Consider the following 13,116-nt stretch of genomic DNA (forward strand, 5'->3'; position numbering starts at 1 on the left):
TGGGATTGCCCACCCACCTCACACAGCCAAAGTAATAATAGAGAGGTCTTCCAGAGAGGGAGGGGACATCCATTCTTTGTGTCCTGGCCAGGGCATGGTTTGGGCCAGTTGTTTGTGGTGCTGGTACACCCTCCCACTTCATGCCCACAAGTCGTGTGGGCATGGCCTGTTCATGGCCCCCTTCCTGCTCACCCTCATTGGTTCTTGGAGGACTCCAACCCTTTTATTTCTGGAAGTATGTGGGCCCACTCTCCTGCATGTCCTAAGTTCCCAGCCCATGGATTGCCTCCTTGGCAGGGGAACCTGTGTAAACTGGGCAAGTAGCAAGAACAAGCCTGCCTGCCTTTTCTATCCTCTCCCCAACTCCCTTTAAGACATTGTGGGCATCTCCATGCTTCTTTTGTGAAACCTCCAAGGGGGCCCTCCATGAAAGACCCTGCCATGCACATGCAGCCCCTCGTAGTATCAGGACAACACACATGCACACACAAACACACAACCTTCCAGACAGGTCAGGAACCCGCTTGTCCTTTGCCTGTTGGCAATGGATGCATGGGCTGAAAGAAATAAGTGTGCAATAGTTTTCAAAGCAAAGAAATAAGCTTTATTCCTAGAAACAGACAAACGATATTCTCTTGGCAAACTTCAAAAAGGAGAAGAAGGAATTTGGTGGATTTTGAACAAATGGGTGTGCACATTGCACTAGAAGCTCTCTTGGCTTGAAAGCTTGTGGTTTCAGTTTGCAAACATATGTAGGGGTCTACAGCTACTGTAAAGTGCCTTGTAAGCACAAGGCATAGCAAGGAAAAGTGCAGCTATGCCCGCTACATGGCATCCACATGCTCATGAGCATGCTCATGAGCATGTAGACTAAAGTTGAGGCAGATTGGGTGGGGGTTTCCTCAGATTCCCCTTTGCTCTGCTCTTGGGGAGCACTGGCTTATGCATGGCCATCTCCTCCTGTCTCCACCTTGGAGCAGCCCAACCATGAATGAGGCTGTGCCACACCTTGCACGGCGGCCTTCTTTTTGAGAGGAGAGGAGCGGGTGGGGGTGGCCCCTCAGCTACAAGGCTCTTGGTCTGGGTGGTGTGTGGCAAAGGAACCTTGCCTTGGCCGGGGCCTTGCATCATGGGGGATGTGGGACTGCATCTGAGGGCCCTTCTTCCGCTTGCCCAAGACCATGGGGTGTCTGTCGCAGAGGGCCATGGGCTCCATATGTGCAGGGGTGCTGGCTTGCTGCCCAGACACACCCAATGGGCTGATTCCCAATGGTGCTGCATGTGGACCCATTGGAGGAGGTCTTAAGGGCATATCAGGTGGATAAATGCCCACCCTGCAGAAATGTGAGGATCCCTTGTGGTGGGCCAGGGGGCGTTCGGGCCAGTGAGTGCTCCTGCAGGGGAGGGAAGAACTGCCCCTGCGCTCCTTGTGAGGCTGGAGTGGCTTGGGAATGGCTCGCAGTTGCGGGCAGGTAAGGCCCTGGCATCAGCAGCTGAGGGTTGGTAGAGCGGCTGCTGAGGGTGTTGTGAACTACACATCTGGTTTCACACTCTGTACATGCTCAGAGGGAAAGAGTCGGACCTCTGAAAAGTATAAGCATGCATATGTATTCAGTACTTGGTTTGGGCCCCTTTTGCAGCAATTACTGCCTCAATGCGGCGTGGCATGGATGCTATCAGCCTGTGGCACTGATGAGGTATTATGGAAGACCAGGATGCTTCATTAGCGGCCTTCAGCAATTCTGCATTGTTTGGTCTCATGTCTCTCATCCTTCTCTCGGCAATGCCCCATAGATTCTCTATGGGGTCAGGTCAGGCGAGTTTGCTGGCCAATCAAGCACACTACACTGTATACTTTTCAGAGGTCCGATATTGTTTTATTCTTCAATCCTTGTCTTCTTGGTTCCATGTAATATTCTGATTTTCTGGGATTGTGGATTTGGGGTTCTCATGAGTTGTACGCCATGATCATCACAATGATAACAAATTAAGGCTTGACTTATCTCGCTTTGCATGTAATGCGTCTGTCTCATATATTAGTTTCACCTTTTAATTTGCATTACTGAAATTAATGGACTTTTGCATGATATTCTAATTTTCCGAGTTTCACCTGTATGTGTGTGCAATCAGTAATTACAGCCATCTAACTATCTAACAAATCCTAATAAAACATTTAGAGAGAAGCAGAGAAAGAAGGAAGGAAGGAGGGAGGGCTTAGGAAGGGGGTGGCAATGATTAGTAAGGAGGAGGAAAGTGGAGAGTAGGCTAGGCTGTGCGTTGAATAGGCATCTCACCAGGTTCACGAAGGAGGCTTCAAAGGAATTTTTCATTGCTGGAACTTGAGCGTGATGCAGGCTTCAGATGGAGGAGAAATGCGGGTGCTGGAGAACAGGAGCCTGGGGTGCAAGCTTCAAGTAGTCAAGCAGGCTGGGGTCAGCTGTTCAGAGCAAAGTGAAACACCATGGCTGGGTAGTCTGGACTTCTCACTGCACAGCAGAAGTCACAGACAGTTCCTGTCCATGGACAGAGTTCCTGCTTGTTGCCCTGCAGCTTAGCAGCAAACTTTGGGATGGCTCTTGAGCAAGTATGATTGTTAGGCAAGATTGCTGACTCTGTCCAGTAAGCTTCATTCTTTACAGTTGTATCTTCCTTTGATCTCCATAGAGTCTATTCAAAATATCCTCAACCTTCCTGGGTCCCCAAAAAGGTGACAATTTGTATAAAAAAGTATAAACATGCATATGTATTCAGTACTTGGTTTGGGCCCCTTTTGCAGCAATTACTGCCTCAATGCGGCGTGGCATGGATACTATCAGCCTGTGGCACTGATGAGGTATTATGGAAGACCAGGATGCTTCATTAGCGGCCTTTAGCTCTTCTGCATTGTTTGGTCTCATGTCTCTCATCCTTCTCTCGGCAATGCCCCATAGATTCTCTATGAGGTCAGGTCAGGCGAGTTTGCTGGCCAATCAAGCACACTACACTGTATACTTTTCAGAGGTCCAATATTGTTCTATTCTACAATCCTTGTCTTCTTGGTTCCATGTAATATTCTAATTTTCTGGAATTGTGGATTTGGGGTTTTCATGAGCTGTACGCCATGATCATCACAATTATAACAAATTAAGGCTTGACTTATCTCGCTTTGCATGTAATGCATCTGTCTCATATCAGTTTCACCTTTTAATTTGCATTACTGAAATTAATGGACTTTTGCACGATATTCTAATTTTCCAAGTTTCACCTGTACATCAAACATGCATTAGATACTGCGAAGGCAATAGATACTGGAGGGCAATAGATACTGCCAAGGACAACTGGAGTGAACATTGATGAAAGATTCATTGAGTGCTCCTAGGGAGAAACAAAGTGGGGGCACGAGAATGCCAAAGGGTGGCCTTGGAAGCCTCCTAGCTCTACATCTGTGCCCTATACTTGGAGCAGGACAAGGTTCATCTTTCAGAGCAAGCCCCTCATCTAAGCATCCCTGCTGGTGAAAACATTAATATGCAACCTTCCCCACATTGTGAGGCACATGAATGGGGAGGACAATGGACAAGTGTTGCTGCTGGGTGGTAGGGGCCTCCTCACACATCTTGGTTTTAACACCTATGCCTAGATGCACTCTAAGGTAGAGTGGACCCATGAGGGTGGTCTTTAAAGTAAACGATGCACTCCCAAGGAAGCAGCCTGCAGGAATTCCGCTATCTCACAATCACCAGGAGGCTGTTTGACAAGCAGAAAGCTAATAAGATGCTTCCTTTTGGAGCGAGCACAGCAAGGCCAACTGTGCCCCCAGCTTTTAACAGCAGTAAAGTCTTTTGTTTGGCTTTTGTTTGTCAGAAGAAGAGTGCCCTTGCTGTTGGAGCATTGGCCGCTATCTTTCATCTGCCTGGGACCTCAAAATGGGAACTGATGTTTGTGCACACCTGCTGTGCAGGTAACACCTTCCCTAGTCCTGGCCGCCTATGATGGGGAGGGCATGGGACAATGGCACAGGTTGCCCAGCAAGGGCCACCACACCTGAATTTCTGGGGCACATACCAATCCAAAAGAGGAGGCCACGTTAGGGTGCAGTGCTGCTGTGCAGCGCTGTGTTGTGTGTACCGGTGTTTCTGCACAGATTGCTGCCAGTATGGCTGAAATAGTGCAGCATGTGCGGCTGAGGGTGGGACTGCCTCCCCACTTTTCACTATCCCCATATTTCTGGGACTGGGAACCCAGTTTCTCCTGAAAGTGACTGAAAGCCAGCAAAACCCAAAACAATTGCGTCTCTTTAAATTCTCTGACCACGTCACTGTTGCCAGGCAGAATGGGGAAGGGAATGGAGGATGGCGAGGGTGTGGCATTTTAGCCAAGAGGCAGCCATCGAGAACTGCAGTGTAGATAGAGCTACCACATTCCTGGGTGGGTCTGGGCCTCCCTCTCTATTATTTCAGTTCCAAAATCAGCACAAAATCACAGTTATGGCCGCGTCCATAACATAATGGTAGATAATCTCATCCATAACATAATGCTGGACATAACGCTGCAGTGGCCAAACCTCAGGTTGCAGTGGTTGAAACTGGAGTTTGTTGAGGCAAACCTCAGGTCACTTTCACCTCAAAACCACGGTTGCATGCATCCAGATGTTCCATGGATGGAGTTCGAACCTCTGCCCCATTTAATGGCAGTTTTGTGTTATGTGCGAATGTGCCCTGTATTTCTTTTTCCGACAAAGAAGCAGGCTTTCCCCCTCCTTCTCTCAGAGGTTCTACAAGTCAGATTGCTGTTTTTCGTCAGCATCAAAAATCACCTTCAACAAAAGGACGTTGCACAGGATAAGTGTCTAAAAATAAAGCTTGCTACTGGAAAATGTACTCTAAAAGTTTCCACATGGTTCTAAAGTATTTTCCTTTCTTTCTACCTTCTATTTTCCTACCCTCTATTTTCTGTCCTTCAACCAGTTACCAATCCACACATGAACCTGTCCCCTTATCTCATAACTGCTAAGTTTATGAGAGAGAGAGAGAGAGAGAGAGAGAGAGAGAGAGAGAGAGAGAGAGAGAGAGAGAGAGAGAGAGAGAACAAAGGAAGCCTCTTGGAAGCTGCAGAAAGGTCCTCCAGTCAAAATGGCCCTGTGGTCTCTATTCTCTGCCTTCATCCCCACCAACTCTGCTCTCCACTCAACGACCACTCTTGAGGGCCCCTGACATCACCACGGTGGTCTCACAGCTGCTTCCGCAATGACTCTGCTCTGCTGGACAGCAGGCCTCTGGCACTGCTGTTGCTTTGGTGGTGCAGAAGGGTCTTCTGTTCGAAGGCAGGGAACAGCCATTCCAAAAAGGTCAATACCTTACTTGGCAAACACCGTTGCCTTTCCCCCAATAGTTGTTTTGCAGCTCTCCAACAGAAGAGCCTTTGATGGTGGCAAAGCTGCAGCAGCAGTGGATGCTTGCTGCCCAATGGAGCAGAGTCAGTGTGGGAGCAGCTGCGGGGTCCAGCCTGAAGAGTGGTCACCAGTGGGGTGAGCAGGGTTGGTGGTAGCAGCTGCAACAGGATTAGATGCATCAGCATGGCCATTTAAAAAGGACTGTTGGGGAAACAGTGGCAGCAGCAACCGTGCAGTCGGTGGGTCCATGTGTGGAGTAGTGGCCATCGAACTGGATCAGTAGGTCAGTGTAGCCAAGGAATGAGGCAGGGAGGAAGCTGCCATATTGGTTGTGGGAAGAGCTGTGGGAACTGCAACTCCAAAGGCACTACAGCACAGACACTTTTCTGTTCTTCGTGAAAAAGAAGATGCATTTTTTGCCTTTAAAACTGCAACTTTGGGGAACAGTTATAAAATATCCATTGTTTCAGTCCTAGACATATGTATAAAAGACACTTCTCCAGCCTTTTATGGAATCTAGCAACTTTAACTATTTAAAGAGACCTCAGAATCAATTAAGTGTGCCTTCTTCAAGGCAAAAATATGTCACCAACACTTAAAAGCCCCTTTCAATGGTGAACAAGTTTAAACTGCTCTATTTAAGCCATTTTCTCATGGATCTCCACCAAATTTGGACAAGTGGTGTCTTTTGTGACCTAGCTAACGTGTGCAAATGGCCAGCAAGATTGGACAAGTGGTTTTGGTTTTGTAAGCAATAGAATGTTTAGGGCTTATAATGGCACTATGTTGAATACAAAACACATAGGAACAGCCCTGCTGGATCACACCCAAGGCCTATCTTGTCCAGCATTCTGTTTCACACAGTGGCCCACCAGATGCCTCTAAAAAGCCCACAGGCAAGAGGTGAGGGCATCTCCACTGTTCTGCTGATGCTCCCCTGCAACTGGTATTGAGAGGTATCTTGCCTCTTTGGCTGGAGGTGGCCTATAGCTATCAGACTAGTAACCAATAATAGACCTCAATAAATTTGTCTCAGCCCCTTTTAAAACCGTCCAAGCTATTGGCCATCACCACATCCCATGGCAAAGAATCCCATAGATTAATTATGCATTGTGAGAAAAAGTACTTCCTTTTGCCGGTCCTAAATTTCCCAGCTTTCAGTTTCAGGGAATGACCCCTGGTCCTAGTGTTCTGAGAGAGGGAGAAAAATGTCTCTCTGTCCACTCTCTCTACTCCATGCATAATTTTATACACCTCAATAATGTCTCCCCATAGTTGCCTTTTTTCCAAACTAAAAAGCCTCAGATGCTGTTGCTTGCCTCATAAGGAAGATGCCCCATGCCCCTGATAATCTTGGTGGCCCTCTTCTACACCTTTTCCAATTCTACAATGTCCTTAAGCTATGGTGACCAGAACTGTACACAGTACTCCAACTATGGCCGCATCATTGATTTGTATAAGGGCATTATAATAGCAGCATTTTTATTTTCATTCCCCTTTCTAATGATCCCTAGCATAGGATTTGCTGTTTTCACAGCTGCCATGCACTAAGCTGACACTTTCAACAAGCTGTCCACCATGACCTCAAGATCTCTCTCCTGGTCAGTCACTAAGAGCTTAGACCCCATCAGTGTATATGTGAAGTTGGGGTTTTCTGCTCCAAAATGCATCACTTTACACTTGCTTATATTGAACCACATTTGCCATTTTGTTACCCACTCACCCAGTTTGGAGAGATCCTTTTGGAGCTCCTCACAATCTGTTTTGAATTTCACTACTCTAAATAGTTTAGTGTCATCAGCAAATTTGGCCACTTCACTGCTTACCCCAACTTCTAGATCATTTATAAACAAGTTAAAGAGCATTGGTCCCAGTAAAGATCCCTGGGGGACCCCAATTCTTACTTACTTCCATTGTGCAAATTGTGTTGGAAATGAAGGACTTTGCGCTGTCTCTTGTCTCAATAACAGTGGAGGACAGACTAGTGAGTCAGAGGGCTAGAGGGTCAAGACATTGACATTGGTCATCCCTTCTCTACTGCTCTGACACTATCCCTTTGGAATGTAGTTTACTACTCTTAGGGACTAACTTCCTTCCTTCCTGCTTTGCACTTCATCTTCCCTTTCTCTTCCTGTTCCTTCTACCTTGCAACATGCAAGCTCCTCTCCCTGCACCATGTGTGCAGAGATGCAGAATCTATCTGCATCCAGCTAGCTAGATAGATTAGAGATCCTAACTCCTTATTTTCCTATCTAGAATGGAGTTCTTTAATAAATACCATTTATATTGATTTGAAACTATGAACTGGCTCCAAGTTACTTTACTCTCAGCATACATGCATGCCTAACTGAATTCTGCTGTGTTGTGCCTCTGTGCACTCTGCTATAATGAAAAGGGGTTTCTCCTACCAGAGAGACTTCCCAACAGTTTATGGGAGCCCAGTATTTTGAGCTACGTGTACTGCAACTAAAGAGTTAAGTCTGTTCCAGGAGATCCAGTGAGATTTTTTTTTTTGGCAAATTTAATTTTTATTGATTTTGACAATATTCTTATTAACATTCACAACAAATAAACAAATATGGACTTCCCGCTCACACCTCTTCGTGAATCATCAACTATAAAATTTACCTTTGCTATAATAATAATTCAAAACATAGATTTAAACCTTACAAACACAATTTTAATCTACCCAACCTGCTATTATTACTAAGTTTCAAACCCTGCTGTAAAATCCATAGTAGGAAAGTAGTTCTTTAGATACAACAAGAATGGTTTCCAATCTTCTTTAAAGCATTCTAAATTTTGATCTCTTATCAATACTGTAAGTTTTGCCATCTCCGCATATTCCAAAATTTTTATCAGCCAATCTTCTTTTGAAGGGAGTTCATTGCTCTTTCATTTCTGTGCATATATTATTCTGGCAGCTGTAGAAGTGTACATAAAAAATGTTAAATCAGTTGTAGAAAATACTCCTTGTGTTATTCCCAGCAGGAAGGATTCTGGCTTCTTAGGAAATGTCATTTTGAATATTTTCTTTAACTCATTATATATCATATCCCAATAGGCCTTAGCCTTCCTACAAGTCCACCACATATGGAAAAAGGTACCTTCAGAGTGTCCACATTTCCAACATTTGTTTGAAACATTTTTATACATTAATGCCAATTTTTTTGGTGTCAAATACCATCTATACATCATTTTATAATAATTTTCTTTTAAAGCAAAACATGCTGTAAAATTTAAATCAGTTTTCCATAATTTTTCCCAGGCTGCCATTTCTATATAGATCCAGTGAGATCTAGCCGTGGACACTTTGAATTGCTAATCTACAGCAGCTGCCCTTTTACAGAGCTCAGTGAGGATGGCTACTTACCTAGAGGGAAAGCTCAGGCTGACTATCCTGAACCCAGACAATTACTTGGAATGGAAAACTAGACTGAGGATTACATTGCGATCAGGACTACAGAAAGTCACTGAAGAAGACCACCCCCCACAACAGATGGAACCACAGCTGCTGAGAAAACTGCAAAAGAGACGTGGCTACTCAAAGATGCTCAAGCTCAAGCTCTAATTGCTGCTTCTGTGAGTAAAAATTATCTTTCTACTATATGTGATCTTGAGACCTCAAAGGAAATGCTAAGCAAGCTAGATTCCTTGCATATGAAAAAGGGGTGGTCATACACCTTCACCTTGAGAAAGAAAATGCAGAATCTCCAGTATAAAAATGGGGACTGTTTTGTCATGCATGTGAGATTGCTGGAAGATTTTTTTTTTTTTAAAAAATTTAAAGCTGCAAGGGAGGAATTTACAGAGAGTCAGAAGCTGGAAGCTCTGTTCCTAAGCATGCCTCCCAGCTATAGCAATATAATCGGCCAATTGGAACTGATTATCGGCCAAAGACACCAGCCTTGCCAGAATATAGTGGACAGGCCTGTCAATGGCTACTAGTTTTAATGGCTCTCTTTCTCCAGGATGCCTTGGATTACCAGTTACAGGGAAGCAATAGCAGGAGAAAGGGCATGCCTTCATCTCCTGCTTATGGGCTTCCCAGAGGTATTTGGTGGGCTACTGTGGGAAACAGGATGCTGGATCAGGCTGGTCTTGGGCCTGATCCAGCAGGGCTGTTCTTATAGTCCTCAGGCCCTGGTCTGACCTTGCCCAGCCAGACTTTTCATTGGATCCTTCCAGGATTTGAAGGATATGCATGTTTCTTGTTTGAGCTCATGCTTTGCCTGAGTTTCAAGGTCTCCTTGGTCCTGGAGTTTTCTGTTTTCAGATCCTATTTGACTTGACCCAGCTTGTCCTTCACTCCTGGTACTGAGGCTTTGACCTTTGAGTTCAACTTTGATTCATGGCTTCTTGTCTCCTGAGCCTGGCTTTTGGTTTGTCTGCTCAACTTTGACCCTTGGTGTTTTGGTGTCGACTCCTGGCTTGCTGCACAGTCTGCTACCTTGCCCCTGGTTCTCGCTGGGCCTACCCAGTCCCAACTTCAGGCTTCAACACACTGCTTTTCAACAAGAAAGGTTTCAATCAAAGTGGTTTACATAGCAAACTGTTTCATAGCAGGATTAGTAGAGCTCTATGGGGAAAACACTGGAAAGCTTTCTACTTCCCAGTGCTCCCTATGCATTTTCCCAAATCACCTGGGCTTCCATTTTTCTTTAAAGGTCTTCACTGGTGCTGGACACAGCACAGCCATGTTCAAAGGTGAGTCGTGAAAACTATCACCCCCTGCACAATGGCAGGGGTGGGTGCTGTGCAGATTATTTGGCTTCAGAGACAAATGTTTGTACAGTCCTACTACATTACATCTTGATTTATTTAGCAACATCTGTATCCCATTCCCCCTCAGGCAGAGGTACCCAAAGTACTCAACAAACTCAGTCAACAGCAATTTACATAGCTAAGGAATTTAAAAGGAGAATGAAAAATTTCCTATCCCAAATGGCTCACATTCTAAAACAAAGATACCAGCAACAGCCACTGGGAGATACCAAACTTAATTGGGTAGGGATAGTTGCTCTCCCACTACTACATAGAAGACTGACATCACTTTGAAAGGTACCTCTTTGCCCAGTTATCACAGGTTAGGAGAGAGGCATTTAAGGTTAAATGGGCAGTTTCATATATGATGGCTTCACATGATCACCTCCACGCTTGGAAGCCAGGAACCAGAGGTTCCCAATGAACACGCACTTTCAGTGGGCGTGTTGCACAAATCCTCCAACCGATGGTTCCCAACCTGTCCCCCCAAGAGTTAGCCAACTTTCTTCACCCACTTGGAACCAAGATTTTTAGTTAGGCATAGAAAGTCAGTAGAATATTGGATGAATGAGTCGGGAACTACTGGTTGGTGGGTTCACATGACACACCCACTGGGGATTGCACACTCACAGGGAAACCTCTGGTTCCTAGCTTCTGGACTTTTGACAATCACCCATAGGGAGAGGTCTTCCATTAAGTACCTTGGCTCCAGGTCATTTAGAGCTTTAAAGGTAATAATCAGCACTTCTAAGTTGCACTTTGAAATAGACAGGCAGCCAATGCAGCTGATATAACAGCAGCATAATATGGACGTAAAATTTAGTCAGAACTCTAACAGTAAGAATTTGTTTCTGAATAGATTGCATGGGCAGTTCTCCCAAAGTGCATATCAGTAACCTGATTGATTGATTGATTAAGTGCAGTCAAGTTGGTATTGACTCCTAATGACCTCATAGATAGATCACCAAGATGATCCATCTTCAGCTTCGCCTTTTAGGTCTCTCAGTGGTGCATTCATTGCTGTCGTAATCGAGACTATCCACCTTGCTGCTGGTCATCCTCTTCTTTTCCCTTCAACTTTCCCCAGCATTATGTACTTCTCAAGGGAGCTGAGTCTTCGCATAATGTGTCCAAAGTAAGATAACTTGAGTAACCTAGCCTCAAAGTAATCAGTGCATGGGTAACAATGACTGGATCAATTAGATGCGCAGCTACACCTTCAGAACCCAGTTTAGGAGGAAAACTAATTTATGTCCAATAATGCTTCTTTTTAAAAAAGTGGTGGAAACTACTTAGAAAATCCGTTCGATGGCCAACACGGACTTTCTTCTTCACATTAGAATGCACATTTTTGCAAGAGAGCAAAATTGAACTTTCTCCCTATTTTCCATTTTATCCTGTCTTGTATAGTTTAGCTTTAAAAGAGACTGTTTACTTCCAAAAGCCTGTCCTGGCACTTTTCTCACAACGTGCTAATTACGATGTCTTTGGTACTTCTTTTGCCGCTGCATCTGTGTTTACATATCTTCTCTGATCAGTCAGAGGCCTGCTCTGAGGCCTTTCAGCTCCTTTCAAAACTAGTCCTCCAGGAGTTTAACCAAACTCTGCATCACTAAGATCAGTTACTCCCAGGAGTCTACCCTGGTCAATTTCTACCATCCACTGACATTTTGACATAAATAGGCAGGCAAGCGGCTCCCTAGTCTGGAGATACGAGACTTGGGAAAGTGTGAATTCAAATGGCTGTTGATAAATTGCACTATAAGGCATTCACTATTAATTTTTGTCAGTAGACAGTAAAATGGCAATGGCTGCTCAATATGGTTCCAAAAACAACACTTTCTGCTATGGAGTAGAGCACACAACACTGACAGATTGAAATTAATCTCGCTGAATTGGATATTGAGTGCTATCTACAATTACACAGCTGGTGTTGAACAGAGGTATTGTTCTCTCTCTAGTTTATGAAACATAAATATAGACAGGATCATGTCCCTTTGATAGGCTTGCAGAGAGGTCTGTGGCTTTCTCTGGACATCACAGAATAGGGCATTGCACACTACAGAAACATGCAAAGGAATGGGTCCCGGGTGGCTGACTAAGGATGTAAGATCTTGCAAAGAAAAATATCTCATTTCTCCCATTCAAATGTAGTCAAATTCACACTGCTAGTCATGTTTTTGTTTTGTTTTTAAAGAAGAAGTAGATGGCTTAGATTCATATTTATTAGTATTATTCATTGTATGGCTGTTTGGGTTGGTTTGTTTTTACTATACAAAATGCACAAACTGTAGTGTAATAAACACAGTAACCAGAATCATACATGACTTAAGCCCTATTCAGATATTATGTTGTACAAGGAATGTATTGTGTACACAGGTGGAGATCTGTACACAGGAACAGTTATTCACACGTTCTATTGAACACAGGTACAGCAGTATACTTCCTATCTACTCTATGCATTTGAGGGGTTCACATTAAAAATGAATGTAGGTACAGTCATTCACACAAAAACATGTACTAATGTACAAGACAACTATACAGGTATACAACATAATGTCTGAATAGGTTTTAGCTAGAAAGCTATAGCTGAGCTAATGAATGTGTGATGATGAGAAGAATCAGGGACACATATTCATAATGGCTAGTAATAGGGAATGCACCATTTTATTATTTATTTGATTGATTGATTGATTGATTGATTGATTGATTTCTATACCGCCCTTCCAAAAATGGCTCAGGGTGGTTTACACAGAGACATAATAAATAAATAAGATGGCTGCCTGTCCCCAAAGGGCTCACAATCTAAAAAGAAACATAAAATAGACACCAGCAACAATCACTGGAGGTACTGTGCTGGGGGTGGATAGGGCCAGTTACCCTCCCCCTGCTAAATAAAAAGAATCACCATGTTAAAAGGTGCCTCTTTGCCAAGTTAGCAGGGGACTTGATCCTAATCCCACAGAAGCAAGACAAGAGGA

General features: G+C 44.3%; 1 long non-coding RNA gene across 1 annotated transcript in view; it reads left to right on the top strand.

Annotated features, from left to right (window-relative positions):
* LOC128332148 (uncharacterized) overlaps positions 1-13,116 on the top strand; it is a 36,749-nt gene that overhangs the window by 14,787 nt on the left and 8,846 nt on the right. The window contains exon 2 of the long non-coding RNA XR_008310577.1: positions 8,640-8,953. This is a non-coding gene — a long non-coding RNA (uncharacterized LOC128332148). The remainder of the gene's footprint in view (positions 1-8,639; positions 8,954-13,116) is intronic.

Source organism: Hemicordylus capensis, chromosome 6 (assembly GCF_027244095.1).
Source record: "Hemicordylus capensis ecotype Gifberg chromosome 6, rHemCap1.1.pri, whole genome shotgun sequence".
Classification (NCBI taxonomy): domain Eukaryota; kingdom Metazoa; phylum Chordata; class Lepidosauria; order Squamata; family Cordylidae; genus Hemicordylus; species Hemicordylus capensis.